The following is a 22487-nucleotide window of genomic DNA, read 5'->3' as shown; positions in this document are numbered from 1 at the left end:
TGTAATCATTAATGACTTGTCCGCAGCCTTTAGCTCATTGCTTTGGGTTAAATACCGATGTGAATTGAGTCTTTTGTGTTTATCCAGTGAATCGATTACACTGGTCAACAGCAAATTTATTATTTAAGTTTTTTGAGGTGACTTAGGATAATTTTGGTGTGCTGAATCCAAAAATCACATTAATTTTGCTCAATCAGGTCAGCTTTCTGAACTATGCTACATATTGGCTGTTTAACATTTTTGCTTACATTTATGGGCATTTTCACATCATATGATACAAAATTCTTTCATATTTCTTGCAATAAACAAGTTCTGAAGATTTTACTTTTGCCAATTTATGATTAATGTTTTTTTTAATATTACAGGTGAATGAAATGGCTTTGACTAGAAGATCTTGCAAAAATAAGCCTGACGTATTCTGCTACATCTGCGGTGAATACACCATTGTACCTAACAGGAATCAAGTAACAAGTTTCATAAAGTGTGCTTACCAATCTTATTTTGGTATTAATTATTATATTTTGTGAGAGGATCAAATTTTTCAAAATCAAATTAGCAAAAAAACCTGACCTGATTGAGAAAAACAGATGTCATTTTTGGATTTAGCGGTGCAAAATGGTCCTAATTCAGTTGAAAAAACCTAGACAACTTGCAAAAAACATTTTTTTGTAACCCAGTGTTAGTTATTAAAATAATCTACACATAAATTGATTATTAAAATTATCGTTAGTTGCAGCCCTATTGTATTATGATATAAACATATAAACTTATGTTTCATAATAGCAAAAGTTTTTAGAAATGAAAAGGGGAGCACAAATATTTTATCCAAAAATAGGGAAGCCATGTGGCGTTCTTCAGGTACACTCACACCGAGACAAAGATTAAGATAAAAATGTACCTGGAGTCGACCTGAGAACACCTGGTCATTTTCTTTTTTGACATAAAATTTTATTTTTCAAAATGCATCACCTCTCTATAAGTAGCTTTGGCTTGGCATCTAACCTGGCAGAGTTAATATTAAAAATAAGTCAATAAATCACATCACAGACTTATAATTACAAGCACTTTCCAGACCTTGAAAGCACAACATTGAAATTCAAGCATTTTCATGGATTTCAAGCACCCGTACAAACCCTGTTTATTATAATTGCAGAGGTCATATGTGATCTGAACCGTGTGTAAATCTGTCATGTCTGAAACTGTAAAATAAAAATTCTAATGCCAATGATTACTCCAGCAGAAGTGGACATCCTGTGATAGTTTGAGTCCTGAGTGAATTGACATCTCTGTAATATGATATGATTTACTCTATTTTTTGTGTTCCCTTCACACATTTATTCAGCTTTCCCAGTTGAGGACTGCGGAGGCTGCGCTAGTGATGATAAATCAAAGTTTTACGTCTTCTGGATGGAAATTCAGGAGGGTCGTGCTGCGATATGGCATGGATATTCACAGAAACAGCAAACTCACATCATCTCATAATATGATGAGACGGATAACGAGCAGGACAGCGACAGTACAGAACATTTTTCTACTTTAAAACAGTTATCCTTAAGTAGTGAACCTGCCCTTGACATCAGAACTGGGGAATGATGCCAGTAAATTCCAGTAAAAAACAGACTTTGCTTATCATGTGTGAATACGCCACATGAAACCAATACATAGGGGGCTCATTTCTAATTTCTTCCACAGGTTATACTAGTCCTGTGTGAATAAGTCTTTAGATAACTGTATCCAATAATGCCTCCTACAGTGTGACTGCCAGTTATAAACCTGCTCTGAATATGTTTCCTCACGTCTCATATACTGGTAAAATGTCAGTCGGAGTCAACAGGGAGTTAACGTTAGGTGAATAAGCTGTGATCGCTCATGTTTTTTAATCATTCCCCGTCGTTCAGTCTGAAATCTCTCCTGTCAGCTTGTCAGGACCACGGTGACAGGAAACAATAAATAATAATAGACATTTTCAAAGCCTGACTGACAATGGAGACTTTTCCTTATAGCAATGGTTTCGTTATGAAAAATACACTTTCTGATCCATCTCTGTGTAAAAGAGCTGTGCACGTACTGCATGTCATTCATCCCCTCCCTACGGTTTCCTGTCTGTCTGTACTTACAACTCACATCTGTCAAACACTGAAAAATAAATCTAAAAAAAAAAATGGTTATACTGACCTTCAAAAAATATTTATTGTAAACTCTGAAACACAGCGGCATAAAATATTTAAGACGGCAACAAAAAGTGTTCTTTAACAAGGAGAGCAAATGCAGTATCCTGACGTTTTTTGTTGCGAATTAATCATTGCAACAAAACATTTGCAAAACAAAGTTTGTGAAGCCATATCCGAACAGGGGAAAGATGAGACCTTGTCACTTCATTTGGCAAGACAAAAAACAACGACGGTGCATTTTTCAAGCCTGACAGTTATTTTCCATACTGACTGAAAAAACAAACCATATTTATTGAGGTTTTCCCAGACACATGGGAACTCTTTCTGGGTTGAAACTGGGATCCTGCTTGTCTTTTCTCAATGTTTGTTTGTCTATGTTACATAACGTTGCGCTGACGTCAGAACCACAGGCCTCAAACTGTACGATGGGAACAGAGATGGCGTGTAAAAGGTATATATTACATTGTTTGTATACAATGCACTATTGAGGGTTCGTACACATTTTTCAAGCACTTTTAAGGGTGATTTTCAAATTATTCCAGCACAGCAACTTATTACTGGAGTAAAATGCATATCATATATATATATATATATATATATATATATATATATATATATATATATATATATACACTCGTGATTATTTTTTTTCCAATTTTTATCACAATGATGTACATTGTATTATACTATAAACATCTAAAATTATGTTTCATAATAGCAAAAAGTTTAGAAATTAAAGGAGAACACAAAGTTTTATCCAAAAAAAGGGACACCACCCGGCATTTTTCAGGCACACTCACACCGTGACAAAGATTAAGAAAAAAATTTACCTGAAGTCAACCTGAGAGCACCTGGTAATTTCCTTTTTTTTTTTTTTTTTTTTTTTTTTTTTTTTAAATCACATCAGTTATAATTAAAAGCCCTTTCCAGACCTTGAAAACACAACATTGAAATCCAGCAACAAGCTGAATTCAAGCATTTTCAAGGATTTCAAGCACCTGTACAAACCCCGACTACTTTAAATTCTTGAGATTCTTCTAATTTTTTACATACTTTTTCTACTACACCTTAACTTCAATACTGGTTTCACAAGTGTCTGAGTATTAAGAGTCTAGTCTTAAAAATTCCCAATGGAGTTTTTTCCAGACAGCGGCACAGTGGAGCTCCTCCCCATTTTGTTTTCTTCTACTGCTGATTATATTCTTTTTCACGCAAAGAACACTTGTGATGCACCTGCAAAGGCAGTGAAGAAGAAAATTGCGAGCTTGTAAAGAATGTAATATTAATTAAATCTTCTCAGTCTGATTTTAACTCGCCTTTTGTCCCCATTTAAACACTTCAGTAACCACAGCAGTTTTTTTTCCCATTGCTTCGACTTTAATAATCCAACATCTAGTTCAACAGGGAATTAAACACCTGGTTTTATAACATATACAACACACTTTTTCCCCCAGCATATCTTTGTTGTTTCTCGCTCTTGATTTTTCCGAGGCTGAGGGGAAAAACTCAGTGTGAGGACGAGTCATCTCCTCTCCACATAATCAATACAAGCAACTCTTTCTCTTTTTTTCTTTTGCCCTTTGTGCTTTTTTAACACTTCAAACCAGAGATTACCACAGTTTTTGCAGAAAAGAGTTAAAAGAGAAATGTGCTTCTTCACAGACCAATACATTATGATTTGTGGTAACATATGCATTGCTTGTAAATGTTATTTTTCCTAACAATTTATTGTCAAATGTGTCTGTTTTATGTGTTTTAACTGTGTAACCTTGTAACTGTGTGTTGTATTTGCTGCTGCCTTTCTTCCAGGACTCCCTTGTAAAAGAGGTTCTTAATCGCAATGGGATTTTTAAATAAAAGGTTAAATTAAATTTAAAAATATATATACATATACACACACATACACACATACATACAATAGATACACACACATTCTACACACTCTTCTACAGTCAAAAACGTCCTAATTAAAAATACTTTGATGGCTAAGTATATTATAAGAAAAATTGCTTTGTTCTTCAGGTAAAATTAAAGGATGAAATAAAAAAGCCAACAGTCTGGGCACTGGCTTTTGGCCAAATAGTTATTTTAAGCAACCCAAAAATCTTTATCAGTGCATCCACTGAATTTTCATCCTTAGACCATGCATGTGATCGAGGACGAAGGGCAAAAAACAGAGGTCACAATGTTTCCTCAGTCAGTGTGATCCCATTTTCAGGTCAGAACGCCCTGCAGACAACAACTGAGCAGAACAGGGGCAAAAAAAGAACATTCTTCCTCTAACTGAGTTGGGAAAATTAACTCTCTTTGCAGCATTGTCTGAATAAAAACAGGATATTTTGGAAAAAAGTAGCTGTATATTGTTAAGCCTCTGCGTTGCGGTGTTCCTGTTCAGATTTCCTCCTCACTGGTTGACATTCTACAGTACAACCACATGCCTCTACAGTGTTTTAATGTGACTTAGCATCTGATGGTACATCTGCCTCTGACGTGCAGATGATATCACTCCTTCCACTGAACTGCTGCCACATAAAACAGTGAAGCACCACATTCAGCAGGCATCTGCCAGCCGCTGTGTGTGCACTGCTGCGGAAGGCCGAGGTCACACTCAGACAACAGTGTTTCTGCCAAGCCAACATGCAGATAGGGTAAATGACTGTAGACACAGAAAGACAGAGAGAGACTACGGGCTAAATACTGCCTATGCGAACCCTCTAGAGAAGCCTGTGAAGCCATACATCTCATGAATAAAGCAGGATTTCCTTTGGCTGCAGCAGTTATGTGTATGTGCGAGATTTATTAGAAGGGAGCGGGCACAAATGGATTAGAAAAAGCCTATCATGTTGCTACATTCAGCAACTGAATCAGCAACTGAGCACAAAACGAGCAAACTTTAAGAGGAAAAAATGTCTTTATAGCAAACATGAAGTGATGATTCCACGCAATGATCCATCTCTGAAAACATTAGAGATGCTCTTAATGGAGCGTCACACTCTTAAAAGAATCAACACCAATAGGAGCATTTCAACATCTAGAATCACCTACATTTTCTACCATTATTTTCATGTTTACAACCAGATTTATCTGTTTACTTAGTCATACGTTACTATTACTGAAACCACTATCACACCTGCCTCATTTTATTCTGACTTTGTGATATTTCCATTCAGAACCAACCAAATTTGCTGGTGTGAAACTGAATGTTAATGCAGACCAAAAAGCCAAAAGAGGAGATCTGTGTTTGGATCAAACTGAAACACTGGACTTATTTAATGGTAAATTAATACTGAACAATTCCATACATTTACTTCACATTTTGGCTTAAACACAGTATATGTGGTGCAATATTGTTCTACACCACAACATGAGAAAATGTAGTTGTAGATTCAGTTGTCATCCTATGTCACATACAGACGTTCCAACATGGCCACTGTCCAGGTTTTACAACCAAAGACAGTCTGGGACAAAATTCAGACAGTTTCAGTCATTTGGGATAATCATTTCACAGTGACTGCTGCTACGACCTACATCTACTTAAGATCCAACACGACAGGTGTGTTTATGTTCGCTGAAACTACCCTCTAGCATTCTCTGCTTAATTGTCACCAAATGTTGCCTTCTTATCCCTGTATCCACACTCTTCTCCTTCTGATCGATTTTTTTCTGTTCACATAAATACCACTGTTGTACCAGGGTGATCATTAGATGAGCTTCATGATTTACAACTATTGCGGTGCAGATACAAAACGTGTGCTGATGAATTTAATTCTTGTATCATTACTTCTGTCACAGCCTGAGAGTAGTATAGTACATTTAATCACTGCCCCGTCTGCATACATATAGTGTTTATTACATATCTGTCTCATGGTGTGGCTGCTGATAAACTAAGACCGCTTTAAAAGGTGCACAAAAGGGCTTGGGTGCTGGATCCAAATCCCTGACTATAGTAGTTATTGTCAAAATGGCTGCTTTCCTGTCAATTGACCCTCATGCAGAAATGATGGAGCGGTTGTTTCAAAGCACTGATCTGTCCTCATACACATTTCATGAGCACAATGGTCCAGACTGATGCCCAGATGGCTGCTGTGAATAATTTTGACTCGGGTTCAGAATGGCTTTCACATGACTGCTTGTTGTAGAACACTCTTGGTATAGACTATTATTTCAGCTCTTGTATTGGGGTATTAGCTTAGGGAAAAAATGACATAGTGTGATAATATGAATCTGGCAGTGTGGAGCCCTGTGTACACTACAGGTGGTCAGGTTTCACTAAGGGCACACTCAGATATGTTGTTACCTCTGCTTGGTTGTGTCCTGTCTTGTTCATTTTGTAATTCTGACAACATTGTTATGCTCGTGTCTTGTAGGTGCAGCAGAGCCGGTGGCAGGTTTTCACTGGAGTTGAATTCCATCACCATAATCCCTCCTCCCACAGTGCATGCCCCAGCAAACATTCATACGACTCAGACGCCTGGAGGAAGCGCTTACTTTATTTTCTGTGTGTGTGTTGTGTGGGCACTTTCTTTAATCCTACAGATTTCTCAATTATCTTGTGGGAAATTACTCAGAAAGTTCTTATCCTCTCAGCAGGTTCGAGTCATTAAGTATTAATATGAGTGCTCTCAAGAGGTTGTTATAATATTTTGAATACAACAAGCAACTTACTATCCAGTTTTCAACTTCACAGCACACACACAGAGTTGAGTGTGCATTATTTTCAAGCCAACAAACTGCAAAACAAGCTCATTTCACTGATCCCTGACTGGTTGAAGCTGTGCAATCAAGTGAACCTGCAGAGTCCTGCACGCTGACCTTGGCATAGTTATGTAGATAAATGATATCACGGCTGCCTTAGAGTTTGCTCTGCTGCATATTTAAAGCCTGCATGTGCCTCACAATAACCACATCATTTACATCGCTGTTGATGGAAGATACCTTGCATAATATGGAGGCTGACTGTATGCAAAGATAATTAAACACCCTCAATATAAAATGATGGTGTTAGAAAGCTTTATCTGTGTACAGAAACACACAGATAAGAACATTTTATGAATCTGATCTCAGTTCAATCCAGTTTACTGAGCCTGAAAATTAAAAATTACCCAAAGGGTTCAATTTAGATCTGTACAGATGGCTCTGTGGGAAAAATATTAAGACAGTTGAGTCTTATATACACACAACTATGCCTGAGAGATTTATAAGCAACATTATTACAGTTTTGCATACTTGTGAAAATCATCTTCATGCATCTGGATATAAAAGAATTGTGAAATATGCTCACTATCTCCAAAATAGTTTCATATTGTCTGAGACTTATGTGGTTTATTTTAATGACTTCATTTCATTGCGTTTATTCCCCAGTGCTTAACTTTTACTGGAGCCAGTTTATGCTACACTAGTGGCAAAGATGAACAGGAAGACAAATCATTAATCACAATTATCCGCATGACAATTAATCGACAACTACCCTGTTGCTGCCATGACAGCACTACATACAACTCCATCTAAAACCCAAACACAACATAAGATGTGGATTGAAAATGACTCATTACTACAGTGAGTCTTGTTGATCTGCACAAACACCATCTACTTACTGTGACATCAAGAGATTATTTTCACTCACATGATCAGGTGCTGATGCCAGATTCATGCAGCTAAGCAAACAACTGAACAAGTAATTTTGGTTGCCCGTATAAATAATCTTAGTCACAGATAATACCGAACAGAATATGTCATCTTGCAGAGGGAATATGAAACGGAATGAAAGAATATCTGAAGAGACAAGGTTGTCAAAGACATCATAAAACCACTAAATATCTCTGTCCATCAACACATGTAAGTGATATGTCAAACAATTCTCGTCTCACATCTGGGAAAACCCTCTGTGCCTTCCAAATCCACAGGAATGGTGCGAGATTGTTAATGAGGCTGAACCTCAGAGGGTGCATGTAACGTGGGTTGCGATGCACTAAGGGGAACTTAGAGCGTGGATCGCTCTGTGAAATACCGATAAGCAAAGCCTTTGTGCTCTGGGTGAGATAACTGAATGTTTGTTTGTGTACAGCCTGTTTGTGCTACGGGGAAAAATGTCCACTTAATTAAATCAATTAGAGCATGAAGGGCCTGCCGAAGCCCCCACAGAAAACAAGAACTTTTTATGAGTCAAAGAAACTCCAGTGACTTCCATAGGAGACAACACTCTTGCTTTTAGTTCACAACTGACAGATCAGATGATGGAAAAAATGGATTGCTACTGGCTAACTGTGAATAATCATGTGATCGTTGTTCGTTTTAATAAATCAAAGCTTGCAAACAAGGATAAAACTGTAATTTTTCATACAGATCAGTCCATAGTGAATTTCAAAGGTTGCTATAATAAATATACTTTGAACGTGGAAACAACTATAAACTGTGATGTAGGAGACAAATGAACTCAACATGTTCTCATCTAATTTCAACCTGGGTACCTGACACACTGCGCACAGTGATCCACCAATCACAATCCTTCTTAATCAGTTTGCTGAAGCAGACCACACCCCTGCACATGGAGTGAGTCGCTGGTAACAACATTGAAAAATGAGCAACGAACAAGAGAAAATCACTGAAAACAAAGACTTGGTGCCAAAAAGAAAAGCAATGTCAGTTATCTGGAATTATTTTAGCTACAAGAAGAACAATATTAAAACGTGTTCTATGTTGACAGTACCTTGCACTTGTCGTCACAGCGAGATGTAACACAAGTAATTAGTTTGACCATTTAGGTCGGCACCACACAGCTATTATATCCTCCCAAGTATTTTTTCATATTGCAATATATATTGCAGGGTTAAAAAAAAATCGCAACATCAGTTTTCCCCAGTATCATGCAACCCTAGTCTGGAACATATCGAGGACATTTTTGGAATTAAAAAGCATAATATTTGGAATATTATATTACTAAGGCTACAGTAGCTGAAACCTTCAGTCCGAATGAAAAGGCTAAATGTAAATACATATGACCAGACATCGTTTCACACCCCTGAGCAGAACAGAAGCCACTTTTCCAACCTCTGATGTCGAATCAGAGTACAGCAATATACTCACAACTGATTGAATCTTAACATCCTGGGGTAGATTTTCCCAAGCCGGAAAAATCCATAGAAGTGGGTAGCGCTCTTCTTTCCTCTCAGACCACTTAAATTACAATATCCTCAGATGTAATTATGTGATTTTTACCAGTAAATGTCTACAAGTCTATCTCTTTTGGCCATAAAACACTGGTAAATACTGACAAAAAAAACCAACTGAAATATTAATACATTAAAATATAGTATAATAGTATATTCAATTTGTTGTAAACACTTATATTAAAGAAGCTGAAACTGGTTTGACCACAAAACCAATTACCGTAACTGACATAACTGTCAATTACCATCTGTCACTGCTGTGCTGTCTGAGCTGTAACATTAGTGTTTTGTTGTTTGAGTATGTGTGGATACAGACTGTACCCTCACCTTTTGTCTGAAGTTTACACGCTCTTGCTAAGAAGTGTTGGGTTTCACACTTCACTGTCTCACTTTATGGCCCAAAGTACCAATTTTCTGCTATGTAATATGAGGCCTGTACACGCTGATGGCTAACGTGGGAGAGCCACTGTCCCTTGATTACTATTTAATGAGCAGCTCTGGATGTTTATGAATTTATGGTCACATTTCACTGTTGAGGGAGGAAGAGTCGTATTTACAATCTGCAAAGTAATCTCCCAGGACACCTCCAGAGGCTTAGAGCTGAGGTCTGCTAAATCTGGTCCATTCAAAGTGTGGCCACAGTGTGTTCATAGCGGTCCTGAACATCCACACCCAGAGAAAAGACATGGGAGAGCCTGCCATTACAGGGAGAAACATAATAAGGGTGTCCACTTCAGACGTACCCTCAACATTGGCATTAATGATGCTAAATGTGTCTAAACCAAGAGGAAAGGACCTCAACTCCAAAATGAAGCCAATAAAGAGCTGCTGGAATTGGGTCAGAATGATTTTGTTCTCATTTGCTTGATTTGGAAACTCTAAAAAGTGATCTTATAGTGCATCTAAACACTCTTTTTTTGTTACTATTTCAGGTTTTAGAGGCTTTGATGTCTGGGCTGTGACAGGTCTGTATGACAGCTCACTCATCTGCAGAGCTAGACTTTGACAGGCCGTTTGTTTATTCAGTAAAACACAGACACCTGACAGACAGCTCCACTGTAGGAGTAGTTAAAAGGTTATACTAACAAGACCATAAAATGACTCTGTTATGCAGTGAAGGTGCACTGAAGTTTACTGTCAGCAAGATACTGTTCAGAATCAGCTCAGCCATGACCCTTTACACTCCCAGAGGTCCACACCATTGTCCAAATTTGCTTACTTCTTCAAAAAAAAAAAATCAAAAAAAAAAAAAAAAAATCAAAAAATGTATCATTAATATTAAAATATCATAATCTTACCAGAGTCACTTGGCCCTATTATCTTTATGTATATTATGTAAGTGCCCTGCCTTCCCCTTGAGTCAAGTCAGGTGTCAATGTCACTAACTTCAATGGAAGAATGAAATGGAAATACTTCACTGGTCTCGAAAAGAGAAAGACAAAAAAAAATCTCGCTGAGATTGATCTGTGGAACCAGCTGTTGGGTAAACTTGTGTTTTCTCTTTAAGTTGAGGTCAGTTGATAAGCTTGGCCTCAGCTTAAGTCCACCTGCTGCTGCTAGGGGAATAACAGTACATGAGGTTGTATCAAACAGTCTGAGTACACAACTTTCGGTTTATTATGAAATTTCCCTGTGGTGCACCCTGTTGAGTCACATATTTACCATCAGGTTTATTTTTAGCCACCTACTCACACTCCCACAACCAAAATTCATGAGCAGGAGCTCCACCCAGGAAGTTTTGACAGAGCACAAGATGTTCATCAATACCACATGCTAACACAGTTAGCCTTCAAAGCTATGTCAATAGTCAACAACAAATACGTGTTCAACTTTGTTCCTATGAAAGAATCTGTGACATCTCATCCCACACTGTGCAACTCAAATCCTCACTGACACCCTGGTAGTTCAGTGGAGACGCACACTACAATACACTCGGTGTTCCTCACCTGTGTCCACTTCACCATGTGTTAATGCTGTTGAGCTGCTACTGTCAGACATACTGTCTACTCTGTTTCCCCTTGACAGTGACCACCAGAATGATTACATTTTGCCATAAATTTAATTCATAAGTGAAGAGTTCATGCTGTCATGTTATTTCCATTCTCCCTGGGAGTGACAGAGAGAGTGACACATTTTTTCATATCTGTGAATATTCTAGAATAGATACTGCAACTATAGTGGAAACAGTCAAGATGGTTGTGTCAGAGAATATGAATATGTTCTGCCATCTTTGGACATTCCTTGATTTATTTTAGACTTGCAGTACCCTAAACCAGGTCATTTCTTATTGACAGTTTGTAGAATTTTAGTGTAGAATTGTTACAGCTTCAACACTGAATACTGAACCAAACTGTGAACCCTAGTCTGTCTCAGGTTAAGACCCATGGGCAGTGCATCTTTTGGTCTGTCTTTGTCTTCTGTGACTTTGTGCCTGACAGTGAAAGTGAAATACAACTCCTTATTATGTTTGATACCCAGTGGAAAACTGATTTTACGAACAGCTTGTAAAACAACACTGCACTGCACAGGAACAATGACTGGGTGAAGATTCTCAAAATAAGACTGTGATAAAAACTGATGTCAATGCTGATAAGGTTTGGATAGAGAACAACATAAAGCACCACCCACAGGTAGATCTTCTGTTTGCCAAGTAAATGACACATACCAGAGGGGAAACTTAGTGATACATTCATGTACATCTGAGAAATTCTATTTCAGATGAAAATCATCATGGGAAAAAAAAAAAACATATTCCCCTGGCTTCTCATGGGCATGTGTTCATACATATGCATGCTTGAAATAAAACTCATGCCAACTCACTTCAAACTATGACTGCCCAGAAAGCCTTTTAGTGCCAAGGGCTTCAACAGCAAATCCTTGAAACTTCGCTTGAGGGTGGATGGGGGTCTCATGATAATCATTACCATTTCAGCACAAAGTAACTTACTCTTAATAATAGTGGTTAAACTTCAACACCTTTGCAGTCGCTCATGAAGAGACTGGAGTGTCCCTCGATTACTCTTTACACGGCTATCTTTATCCACTCGTGAGCTCATGTTCATCCCGGCAGTGAATTCACTGGAGGCAATAAGGCTTTGACAACCCCGCACACATACAAATGAAGTGAGCGGTAAAGCTGATAAACCAGAACACTGAACAACATAGTGTGTCCGTGAATTTCTGATAGATACACTGGGATGTCTCCCATTACAAATTTGGACAGTCACACATGATCCAAATGCATCTTAAGTCTGACAGCATGATTTGACAGCATGTTAGCGGTAGCATGTTAGCGTAGCCACAGTAATTTTAACTACCCATGATCCAGTGAAGCCTCGCCTCATGTGTGAGTGGGGTTAGTGGCCTAAAGATGACCTTCCCATCGTAAACGTATGGTGTTACAGGAAGTACCACTTATTTAGCTTAAAAAGGAAGCACAAGAAAGACAGTCGTTACGTTATTACTTGCCACTGAAAAAAAGCATATGTTTGCACAGTAACATTGAAAACCGGATGTCTATCCACTGAATGAGTCACGGAGTACTTGAACATTCAAGTGCAACCATGCTTTAATCTCACTAAAAGCCAATCACACAACTGCAAGTTTTATTTGACAACTTTAAGATATACAACTGCAGCCATAGCCTAAAGGTGTACATTTAGATTATAAACAAAAAAAGCTGTGTCTACAGTTTGCCTGCAGATTAAACTGATTAGGAATCCATAAGTGAATCGATAAAGCACTGGACTGTTAAGCAAAATCAACACTGGCTCTGGCATCAATAAAACCTTATTTTCCATCACTAGATTGAAGTATTAAGCAATTTCAACACCACTCAGGCCTCGAGCACTTACAATATACAATAAACATCTGAGACACTTCCCTCAGCTCTCTGCAGGAACCCACTGCTGTTTTAAATATAATCCATCCACTGCTCACATTCTTGGGTTTCACTAATCATGTTACAAATTCTTCAACTCTGTGTAACTGCTTGGTATCATCATGCACCATCCACAGAAAACAAACCCACAGCTGTGGCTTTGTTGACAGAGTTTCATGGCTGAGACACTTTGGTACTCTACTATAACCAGCTTCCCTTCTCACTCTCGCTCCTTCCCTTCACGGCTCTCCTTCAGTGTCAAACAGCAGGATTAGGCCTGATGCCCAGTGGTGACACAAGGACACCAGAGCCAACAGACTATTAGTTCAGTTGTTGGGTATGAATTAGGAGCTCAAGCCCGGGTGGTGGTGGAGGGCGGTGATGAGAGAGATAAAGGCAGAAGAGGCGGACAATAGATGAACTCAACCCAAAACAGACGCTCAGAACGGACAACTGAAACCACGAGCTACTGACAAACAGCTGAAAATGACATCAGAGGGAAAAGTAAGACTGTCAAGATAATCAGACACATGGACAAAATTCACATAATCCATTTCTATAACAATTAATCAATGTAAGCAGTAAAATGTGGTAAAAAATAAACATACTCCTAGAAAGCAGACAGCACTGCTCAGCCCCTTCTGCTCAATATCATCACAAATCCTCTTTTGCCCTCTAGATCACGGGGTCATAGAAAAGGGGTCCATTGTCATAACAGCGTGTAGTGCAAGTTTCGTGACAACCCTTTCCCCAGATTATAGATGATTACAATGACAATGGGATGGCCTTTATCTTCCCGCTGTCATGATCCTCACGAGTATTACTCTCCTGACCAGCCATTGGTGCCTGCTGTTAATACCTTCTTCTCTCCAACAGATATTAGGCTTTCATGGGTTTTATAAAGCCAAAATGTCAATTTTCACACTGATCGCCATTCCCTGTCTGGTGTCTCCTGCTGCACCTGAGATCTGATATAGTTAAAAATATCTCAACAATCTAAACCATGAATACAGAGAAGCATCAACCGTTTTGCAGTGAGCACAGAGAGGCGACTCACGGTGGATAAGGATGTGGACAGGATCCAAGCAGACTGACCCATCAGAATTTAATGCCTTCCAGCTTATCAATTACTTTTATCGATAGTGTGGAGTGATGTGCCAGCTTGCAGAGCTGCAAGTAATTATTTGATTATTTTCTCCCTTAATGAATCAATTGTATGAAACAAATAGAGGAAAAAAGATGATTGCCATTTTAAAAAACAGATAATCAGGTGACTGTTGTGGAGAAGTAAAGAAAGAGGGATATAATCACATTTAACCCTTAATCAGGCAAGTAACTATTTCTGGTAATTTCCACATACATTTACAAGACAGTGACAGCAACAATGACAGTGAGTAAACAATCTCAGGTCCAATGTGGTCTCCAGAGTCTGTAAGGTCCACCTCTGCATGAACAGTGAGTGTACCTGCTTTGTTAGGTACCGTGAAGTAATGGTACTAATGTAAGGAATGATGTTCAAAGGGATAATGTGGATGTTGGCAGGTGTCTGGATCAGCACTTATGTTGATGGAATGTTCTAAAAGTGTTGTTCTTTTCAGCTTACATGTGTTTTTCTTGCATTCTTTATTTATACTTCTTGTTTTTTTTTTTTTTTTGCCACTTATGGGTAAGGAACCAAATATGGTAACTTTATTGAGCTTGATTTTTTTACATAACAAAAAACTTTTTTTTTTTTTAAATTCACAAAAGGAATAACAACCTGTTATGTCCTCCAATAACACACTAAGGTTGAAAATTTTTAATTTCAGAGTATTTCTATGAGTGCCCTATAAAGAGTTAAGAAGCTGGAATCAGAAAATTTCTCCCGTCAATTATCAGAATAGATGGAGATTCATTTAATATTGTCATTTTACTTGGAGTTGTGATGTTATACCTTCCTAAATGAGTGTAAAACTACAGCTGTAACCATTAACTGATCAGATGCCTACAATTAATCGACTACTATTTTGATAATGTATAATAACTGTTAAGTTAAAAAAAGTCAAAACTCTCCCATTTCAGTCTCTTAAAATACAAATATCCTTTAACAATAAACCACACACAACATTTGAGGATGTTATTTTATAATTTGGGAAACATGTTGACATTCTATAGATAGAACAATTAACAAAAATAATCAATGCTTTACTCAACAAGTAAAATAATCACTAGTTGTAGCTCTATATGAAACAGTTATTTAGTATGCTAATGATAAATGCCAATAGTGTTTATGAACAGCAGTTTGTAACAGATAACTGCATATCCATACGTCCATATGCATGTGGATGGAATGGATCTGGTTCTCGCTCATTAATACTCACTCAGAGCTAATCACACAGCAGGATATAGGTTTTATCTCACTATTTTAAGACAAACCGCTGCAGACGAACCCTGTAAGCAATATAAACATAAAACCTGTGGAGGCTTACGTTTTTCCCCCACATGGAAAAATGAACAGAAATCAAAGACTCTGATCATTGAAAAGAAGCTAACGGTCCTAGTATCAATAAGATCATATTAATTCCCTTCATGTGAAAGTCTAAGCAGCAGTCTAAAATATGCAGCTCAGGACACAAACATGTTGTAAAGCAAAGTGAAAGCCTTAACCAAGTCTAAAACTGGATTAAAGCATCATAAATTTATTAAGAGCTCCTATAGAGAAACTTAACTTTGTCATAAAATGTAACAGGATTTAACTTTTTCCTCTCAGATATTTCACTGAAAAATGATTGTGCAATAATAAATAATTTATATATCAATTAAATTAAAAGGCATGAATTTTTCATGATCATAAACTATTAAATAAATGATTAGATTGCGTGCATCTGCTGTTCACATACATACATAACAGCTTCTACTGTAGACTGTCTAACTGTGTTTGAGTAAAAGGAGCACTTTCCGTTCACATTAAACAGTAGCTATAAGGAAACTAAAACAGGAAAAACATTCCTTATAAAAAATGCAATCGGTTGCACAAAGTCCAACCCAAAACAACAGATAGCACATATTTACAGGCATCAGCTTTTCCGGGATCTACCGCACACTTTTCTCATGTTCACTGGTGAATGGATGATCAGATTTAACCTTTAGAGTTTAGAAATCTACAGTTTATTTTCCATAAATATGTTGTAAGCCATCAAACAATGTAAAGATTCACAAAATGTAGTAAAACAAGGCAGTGTGACAAAAACATTTTGAAAATCCCAGCCTTGATGGCATGTCTTTTTAGTTGTTATATGTGCTGCTATAAATACTTCAATCATCAAAGAGAAATGAAATCATATCTATGTATCGATCATTAATCTGCTGCCTTGTTTTCTATGATGTTTTAAAGTACAACAACAGTACTTAACCTTCCAGAGATTATCTCTGGTTTATCTCAAGTTCACTTTCACACTCCCTGGAGGTCAGGTTTATAAAATGTATGACTAGTCCTCCAATAGCAGCAAAAATCAGTTCACAAAGCTGATGATCGGGTAGATTTAACACTACTTCAATTTGAAACTATCAATCAACTCTATCGCTGTAGAAGTTATATAACAAATGAAGATTACTCTGTATATGGTTAAACTGATAAATTTTCATTTTCAACTTTAACCTTCAAGCTTTCCTCTAGTCTATGATGAAGTCCTCTTACATCTACATATATTTAGACCAGGGGTTCTCAAACTTTTTCACACCAAGGACCACTTTATCATTAAAAAAAAAAAAAAAAATCACGGACCACCTAACCAGCTGGCCAGTTTCCCACTCCCACACTTAAAACAAAAACTTTTTAAACAGCCTATATTACAATATCATTATATTTTGTATATTACAAATGAAGTCTGCAGTATATTACAAATGGTGCTAACACCTAAATGCTTACAGACTGTCTTTGCACCTTGTTGCTAACACTGGTCGTCGTTTCTCCAGCTTTTCTCTTCAGTCACTGATCCATTGTCGTATTTTAGAACTGTTCAAGTCACTCTTCGTTTCATTTCGTTTCACTCTTCGTTTCTGATTACTTAGCTATTCTACTTCATTTCCACCACAATTCAAAAGTCGCAAGAGGTCTTTCATATGACAATAGGCAACCTCGGTAACCTAAACAGTTAGGTTACCTACTTACTCTATACAGATAGAGACGGTGACGCAAAACGTGGATTTGCACAGATGAATTCAATAAAAGTCTACTCTTAGGCTTCTTTAGGCTACACTGGATTCACTTTTAATTTAGAAATCAATTATCTGTACTCGTAACTTTGCTTTGGAAGTCAGATGAGGGTGGTTTGAGAAACACTGATATAAATTTGACTTTTTTATGACATCCTCTCGCGGACCACTTGGGGGCACTCACACTTTAAGTATCACTTAGACTGATGTTAAGAGCAGAAATTGGCAGTAATTTAACATGATTTCAACTATGCTACCAATCTCATGTTTGTATTATCTAGTCATACTGCTTAGCTTCGGTTTCTTTCTCTCCCATCAAACCTTATGTGTAATGTTAGTAATAGGTATCTGTAAATACGGACACCTTGTAAATATTTGCACTTTGTGGTGAAAAAAAATTAAAGAGAAGAAAGCAGGGAATCAGCATGGAAAAGCCAAAAACTAAGGCCATGTCCACACAAAACCACATCTTTTCCTATCCGATCTTGTTTTTTGTCGTTTTCAGAAAAAGTGTCATTACAGGAAATATCTGCATCCACACGAAACCACTGAAAATGATGTAGTACAAATGCCAGGCCTGTATGTGGCATTGTAATGCTCTTGGAAAAACAGAGAAGAATACATGGAGCATGTGTATAAAGCTTGTTTGGTTCTACCAGGTCTGTTCAAATATTACCTCCTGGTTTCCCCTCTCCACAGTGGATCCAAGAGCATGTACTGAATATTGGTAGCTATGGTTGTTTGTTGCTCATTGTTATGAAAGAGTAGCCAAAGATTTTGATTCAGTATTTCTAATAAGTTCAATAGCTGCAGTAGCACAAGCACTATTCTGTAGTCCGCCATTGTTGTTGTTGTTGTGAAGTGGCATCATGCTTCTGGGGTGAAAGGTTAGAGAGGTGGGGCTATGACATCATCATTTCAGAAAAGTTGCGGTTTGGTCGTACAGACGAAGACCCGAAACTGGTGTTTTCAAATGTATCCACTCTGGGACTCGATTTCAAAAAGTTGTGGTTACAATGACTGTAAATGCCGGTTTTGTGTGGTCAAAAACTTTTGCGGATACGACCGGAACCGCCTTCATATGGATAGGGCCTAATAAATGATGACTGAACTAATTGGTAGTAGCGCTGTATTAATAAATGAATTAGGCTGAGATTACAAAATAAACCAACTATTTTGGTGACTGATACTTGGTGTGAAGAGTAGACACTTTTTCCACCATTCTCATGTTTTCAAGACCATAAAATTCATTGATTCATTGTGAAAATAATAACTAGATTAAACATCAGTGAAAATACTTATTACTCAGAGCCTGATTTGCTAATTATTTGTAGATGCTGCGTCAGATCTTTCACCTTGAGCATTTAATTTACAAAACCTACATATCAGTTCCTATTTATATTGAATTTCAATGTGTCACACGATAATAGAAGTGAAGTGTTCCAACTTGATCTGTTCAAACACTAATTCATCTATTTAAGTCCGACAACCAGCAAATTATCTGTACTTTTACATGCACTTTGCTTCAAGGACTTCCAGGCGGTAACTAGTAAATGTTTGACAGCTTGACTTATACTGGACTTGAGAGGCTGTGGGCTTGGTTTTGAATTGTTTGCGAATATCTTACAGGAAATTAAAAGCATTGAAGTGGAGACAGACACACATAAAAAACACAGCACAGCAAAGTAACAGGTAAAAACCCTTGCAATTACGACACCGCCAGTTCTTCATGCATGTTGTAAGATTGGATGTTTGTGTGATACAGGTCCAACAGTGTTTTATTACCTTGCACAGACATACCTGTCATTGTTGAGCGAACCTTGTCCTAGAAATCTGTGCCACCGTGTTGCTGTTAACAGAGGGTGTGTCTGTAGAATAGGTGTGCCATGAATGAGTACCTGACTGAATGTTGGTGTAAAATGAATACGTACAATGCCAATAGAAAAAAAAAAAAAAAAAAAAAAATCACCTTTTCTTTTATGTCCTATAATAAGAATGTCATGCATTTCTATAGAAGTTTGGACCCAGATGTCATCCCCTCCTGTTGGTGGATTGATTCTCGTGAATATCCTCCATGCTGTAGTTCCACAGAGGAGCCACTAGAAACATTGACAACCTCAGCATGTGGCACACCATGTTTGAGTGAATTATTTGTTTTTCATTGTGTAAGCTTTTAGGTTTTTTAACAGTGGCAAACAAACATTTTAATTTTAATTGCAAAAATAGTTGTAAATAAGTGTTTAAATTAATAAAAGTGGAAATAAAAACGCATGAATTAAGCCTTATTAAACAGATATATTAGAATATTAAGACCTGCTTGTGCTATGATAGCCTGAGCCTACAGGCCTTGACACAATGGCCCCTTAAAAATAGAAAAATACATGAATTAAACTCATTATTCTAGGTGTAAAATTAAGGTTTGCGCCATATGGGGAGCGCTATCAAATAAGCGCAAACGCTAACCTCGGTTTTCAGCCCATCCGACTGGACAAAGAGCCGGCGACAGATGGAGAAAGTGAGACGAGAAAGCTACGGTTTCACTAACAACTTTTACGACTGTTCGACATGTGGAAAATACGCACTGAAGTGAGAAAAAACAAAAGAAAAAGAATTCAAATGTGAGTCGGAGGAGCGGAGTAAGTGCGCAGAGTTGAGTGCATTTGCGGTCGGAGCCTTCCTTACCTTAGTGTTCACTCCAGAGAGAATGGGCAAACGGCGACACGCACACAAGAACTACCAAAAAAATAAACTAAAGAAACAAAAAAACACACCCGAGCACCGGGAGGGGAACACTAACTGAGCCCGCTTCAAACCCACAAAAATGAGGTTTATATCCACATACTCTTGGGTTTGGTGAATTTCCCTTTTAAACATGGACAGGCCATGTACGGTTGGACCTATCCTCGCTTGTTTTTCTGTCTCAGGCTGCCTGCCTCCACCTCATACACACACACACACACACTTCAATAACACACACACACACACACACACACACACACACTGAACACTACACATCCGCCCTGTGCCTACAAAATAAAACACCTCCAGGTCAACATGGAACACAGACTGTTCATTTAAAGGTAGGGTAGGAGATGTTTTCCTTCTGCATTTTTTATTATATTCCTTAAAATCCCCGTCACACCCCGATTCCAACTAATTAATTAAATGCTCTAACACAAAAAAATAAATAAATAAATAAATAGTCACCTGTGGAATGGACAGGACTGAAAAAATACCATCCAATCATTTCGAGCGCCCACTCGAAATGATTGAGCGGTGATATGTCTATCAAATTCAACTGCCATTTGTCCCTCTCCCCTTCCCCCCCTCTGCATGTACCCCTCTTCGCATTCCCAGAGGCTGGAGTGCTTATACAGGAAGCGTAGCCAAGACCTGGCTATATTAGTTATATTAAGATGGAAAGTTCACCGGCAAACTGTTTTGTCACAAACATAAACCACTAGGAAATGTAACATTATTCACATAGGTCTGAACTGGGGCTGTTCTGGAAGAGCAGGGGTGGTAGAGGAAACTGAATGAGCTATGCATGGATACGCGAGCCAGAGACGCAGCTGGGACCATAGTCAGGGTAGGAGCCCGAGGCATACGGGACCGGAACAGGTGACAGTGCCTCAGCCGGTGTCGGAGACAGTTCGGCTGGACCGGACCGGACTGTACCTTAGACGGCGTCGGAGCCCAACCTGGGTACAGAGCAGAGCAGAGCCTCAGCCAGCGAATTGTTGCTGTGCAGCGCTCGTGAACCCTCAGGAACAAGCATTGCGCATGCCACTACTCTGGAGGCGTGGCTTCAGAGGGACGTCTGAAGAAAGGGGTTTGGACTTTTGAACTGAGTATTTTCAAAATGTAGCTAGCTCCAACCGTTTTTCTAAGATCTCAGACCCCACCTTTAAAGGTAGGGTAGGAGATGTTTTCCTTCAGCATTTTTTTTTTTTTACTATATATCTTAAAATCCCCTTCACACCCCGATTACAACCAATTAATTAAATGCTCTAACACAAAAAAAAAAAAAAAAAAATTTAGTCACCTGTGGAATGGATAGGACTGAAAAAACACCATCCAATCATTTTAACCGACCCATCGAAATGATTGAATGGTGATATGTCTATCAAATTCAACTGCCATTTGTCCCTCCCCCCACTGCGAGTACAGTCAATACAATGGAGGTGTGGCTTCAGGGGAAGTCTGAAAAAAGGGGTTTGGACTAATTGTGTATTTTCAAATTTTAGCTTGCTCGAACCCTTTTTCCAGGATGTCCTACCCCACCTTTAACTCAGTGTTTTGTGGCGGGTTATATAGCTCAGTAGGTGAAGCCCCCCCACCTGATCTTTGGCCACCTGGCACCTACTGAAAACAAATTTGGGACGGGGGTAGGGGGATGTATGTTTTTCTATAAATAAGGTGATGGACCTGTTTGCAGAGGATCTGCGGTTTTCTTATTCCAAACGCCCCCCAAAGATATCTCAAAGCCCCCCGGGGGGTGGTACCACCTCCGCTGAGAAACACTGTCCTAGCTGGTACTACTAAACATACAGAAAAAAAGAGTAGAAAAAAAGGTTCTGGACACCCAGAATCTCAAATATTATCATGAAATATTTGCAGAAAAAAAATATTTTGTGTTTCAAAAGGTGTGGCTGCATCAGACATATTGTTTTGTTTGTTTATTGTTAAAAAGAAAAAAATATCAAAACTAAATTATTGACAGTTTCAACATTTTTTCCACCATTGTGCTTCAATCCAAAAACTAAAGCTGTATCTTATTTCTATATCAGTGGAGGGAAAAATCCAATGCTGTTAAAAAAAAAACAAACAAACAAAAAAAACACACATACATACATACATACATACATACATACATACATACATACATACATATACATATACATATACATATACATATACATATACATATACATATAAAATGGGGCCCCAAATCCCTTCTGGCCCCCCTGCTGGGTGTCCTTTATTTTAATAGAACATGAATGCAAGGATTACATTGTTGTTACATCATCTTCATATTGTTCCATCATTTACAACTGTTGTGTCTCCTTTGCATTT

At 38.1% G+C, this 22487-nt stretch overlaps 1 protein-coding gene across 1 annotated transcript in view; it reads right to left on the bottom strand.

Annotated features, from left to right (window-relative positions):
- Nucleotides 1-20344, bottom strand: part of nck2a (NCK adaptor protein 2a) — a 56620-nt gene extending 36276 nt beyond the window's left edge. Inside the window, exon 1 of the mRNA XM_030124920.1 lies at nucleotides 20094-20344. The gene's annotated coding sequence lies outside the window, so the exon portion shown is untranslated. The remainder of the gene's footprint in view (nucleotides 1-20093) is intronic.
- Nucleotides 20345-22487: the final 2143 nt, after the last annotated feature.

The sequence above is a fragment of the Sphaeramia orbicularis genome, chromosome 21 (assembly GCF_902148855.1).
Source record: "Sphaeramia orbicularis chromosome 21, fSphaOr1.1, whole genome shotgun sequence".
In the NCBI taxonomy this organism is placed as follows: Eukaryota; Metazoa; Chordata; class Actinopteri; order Kurtiformes; family Apogonidae; genus Sphaeramia; species Sphaeramia orbicularis.
The sequence above is the reverse complement of the archived record's forward strand: the minus strand, read 5'-3'. Positions and strand labels throughout refer to the sequence as shown.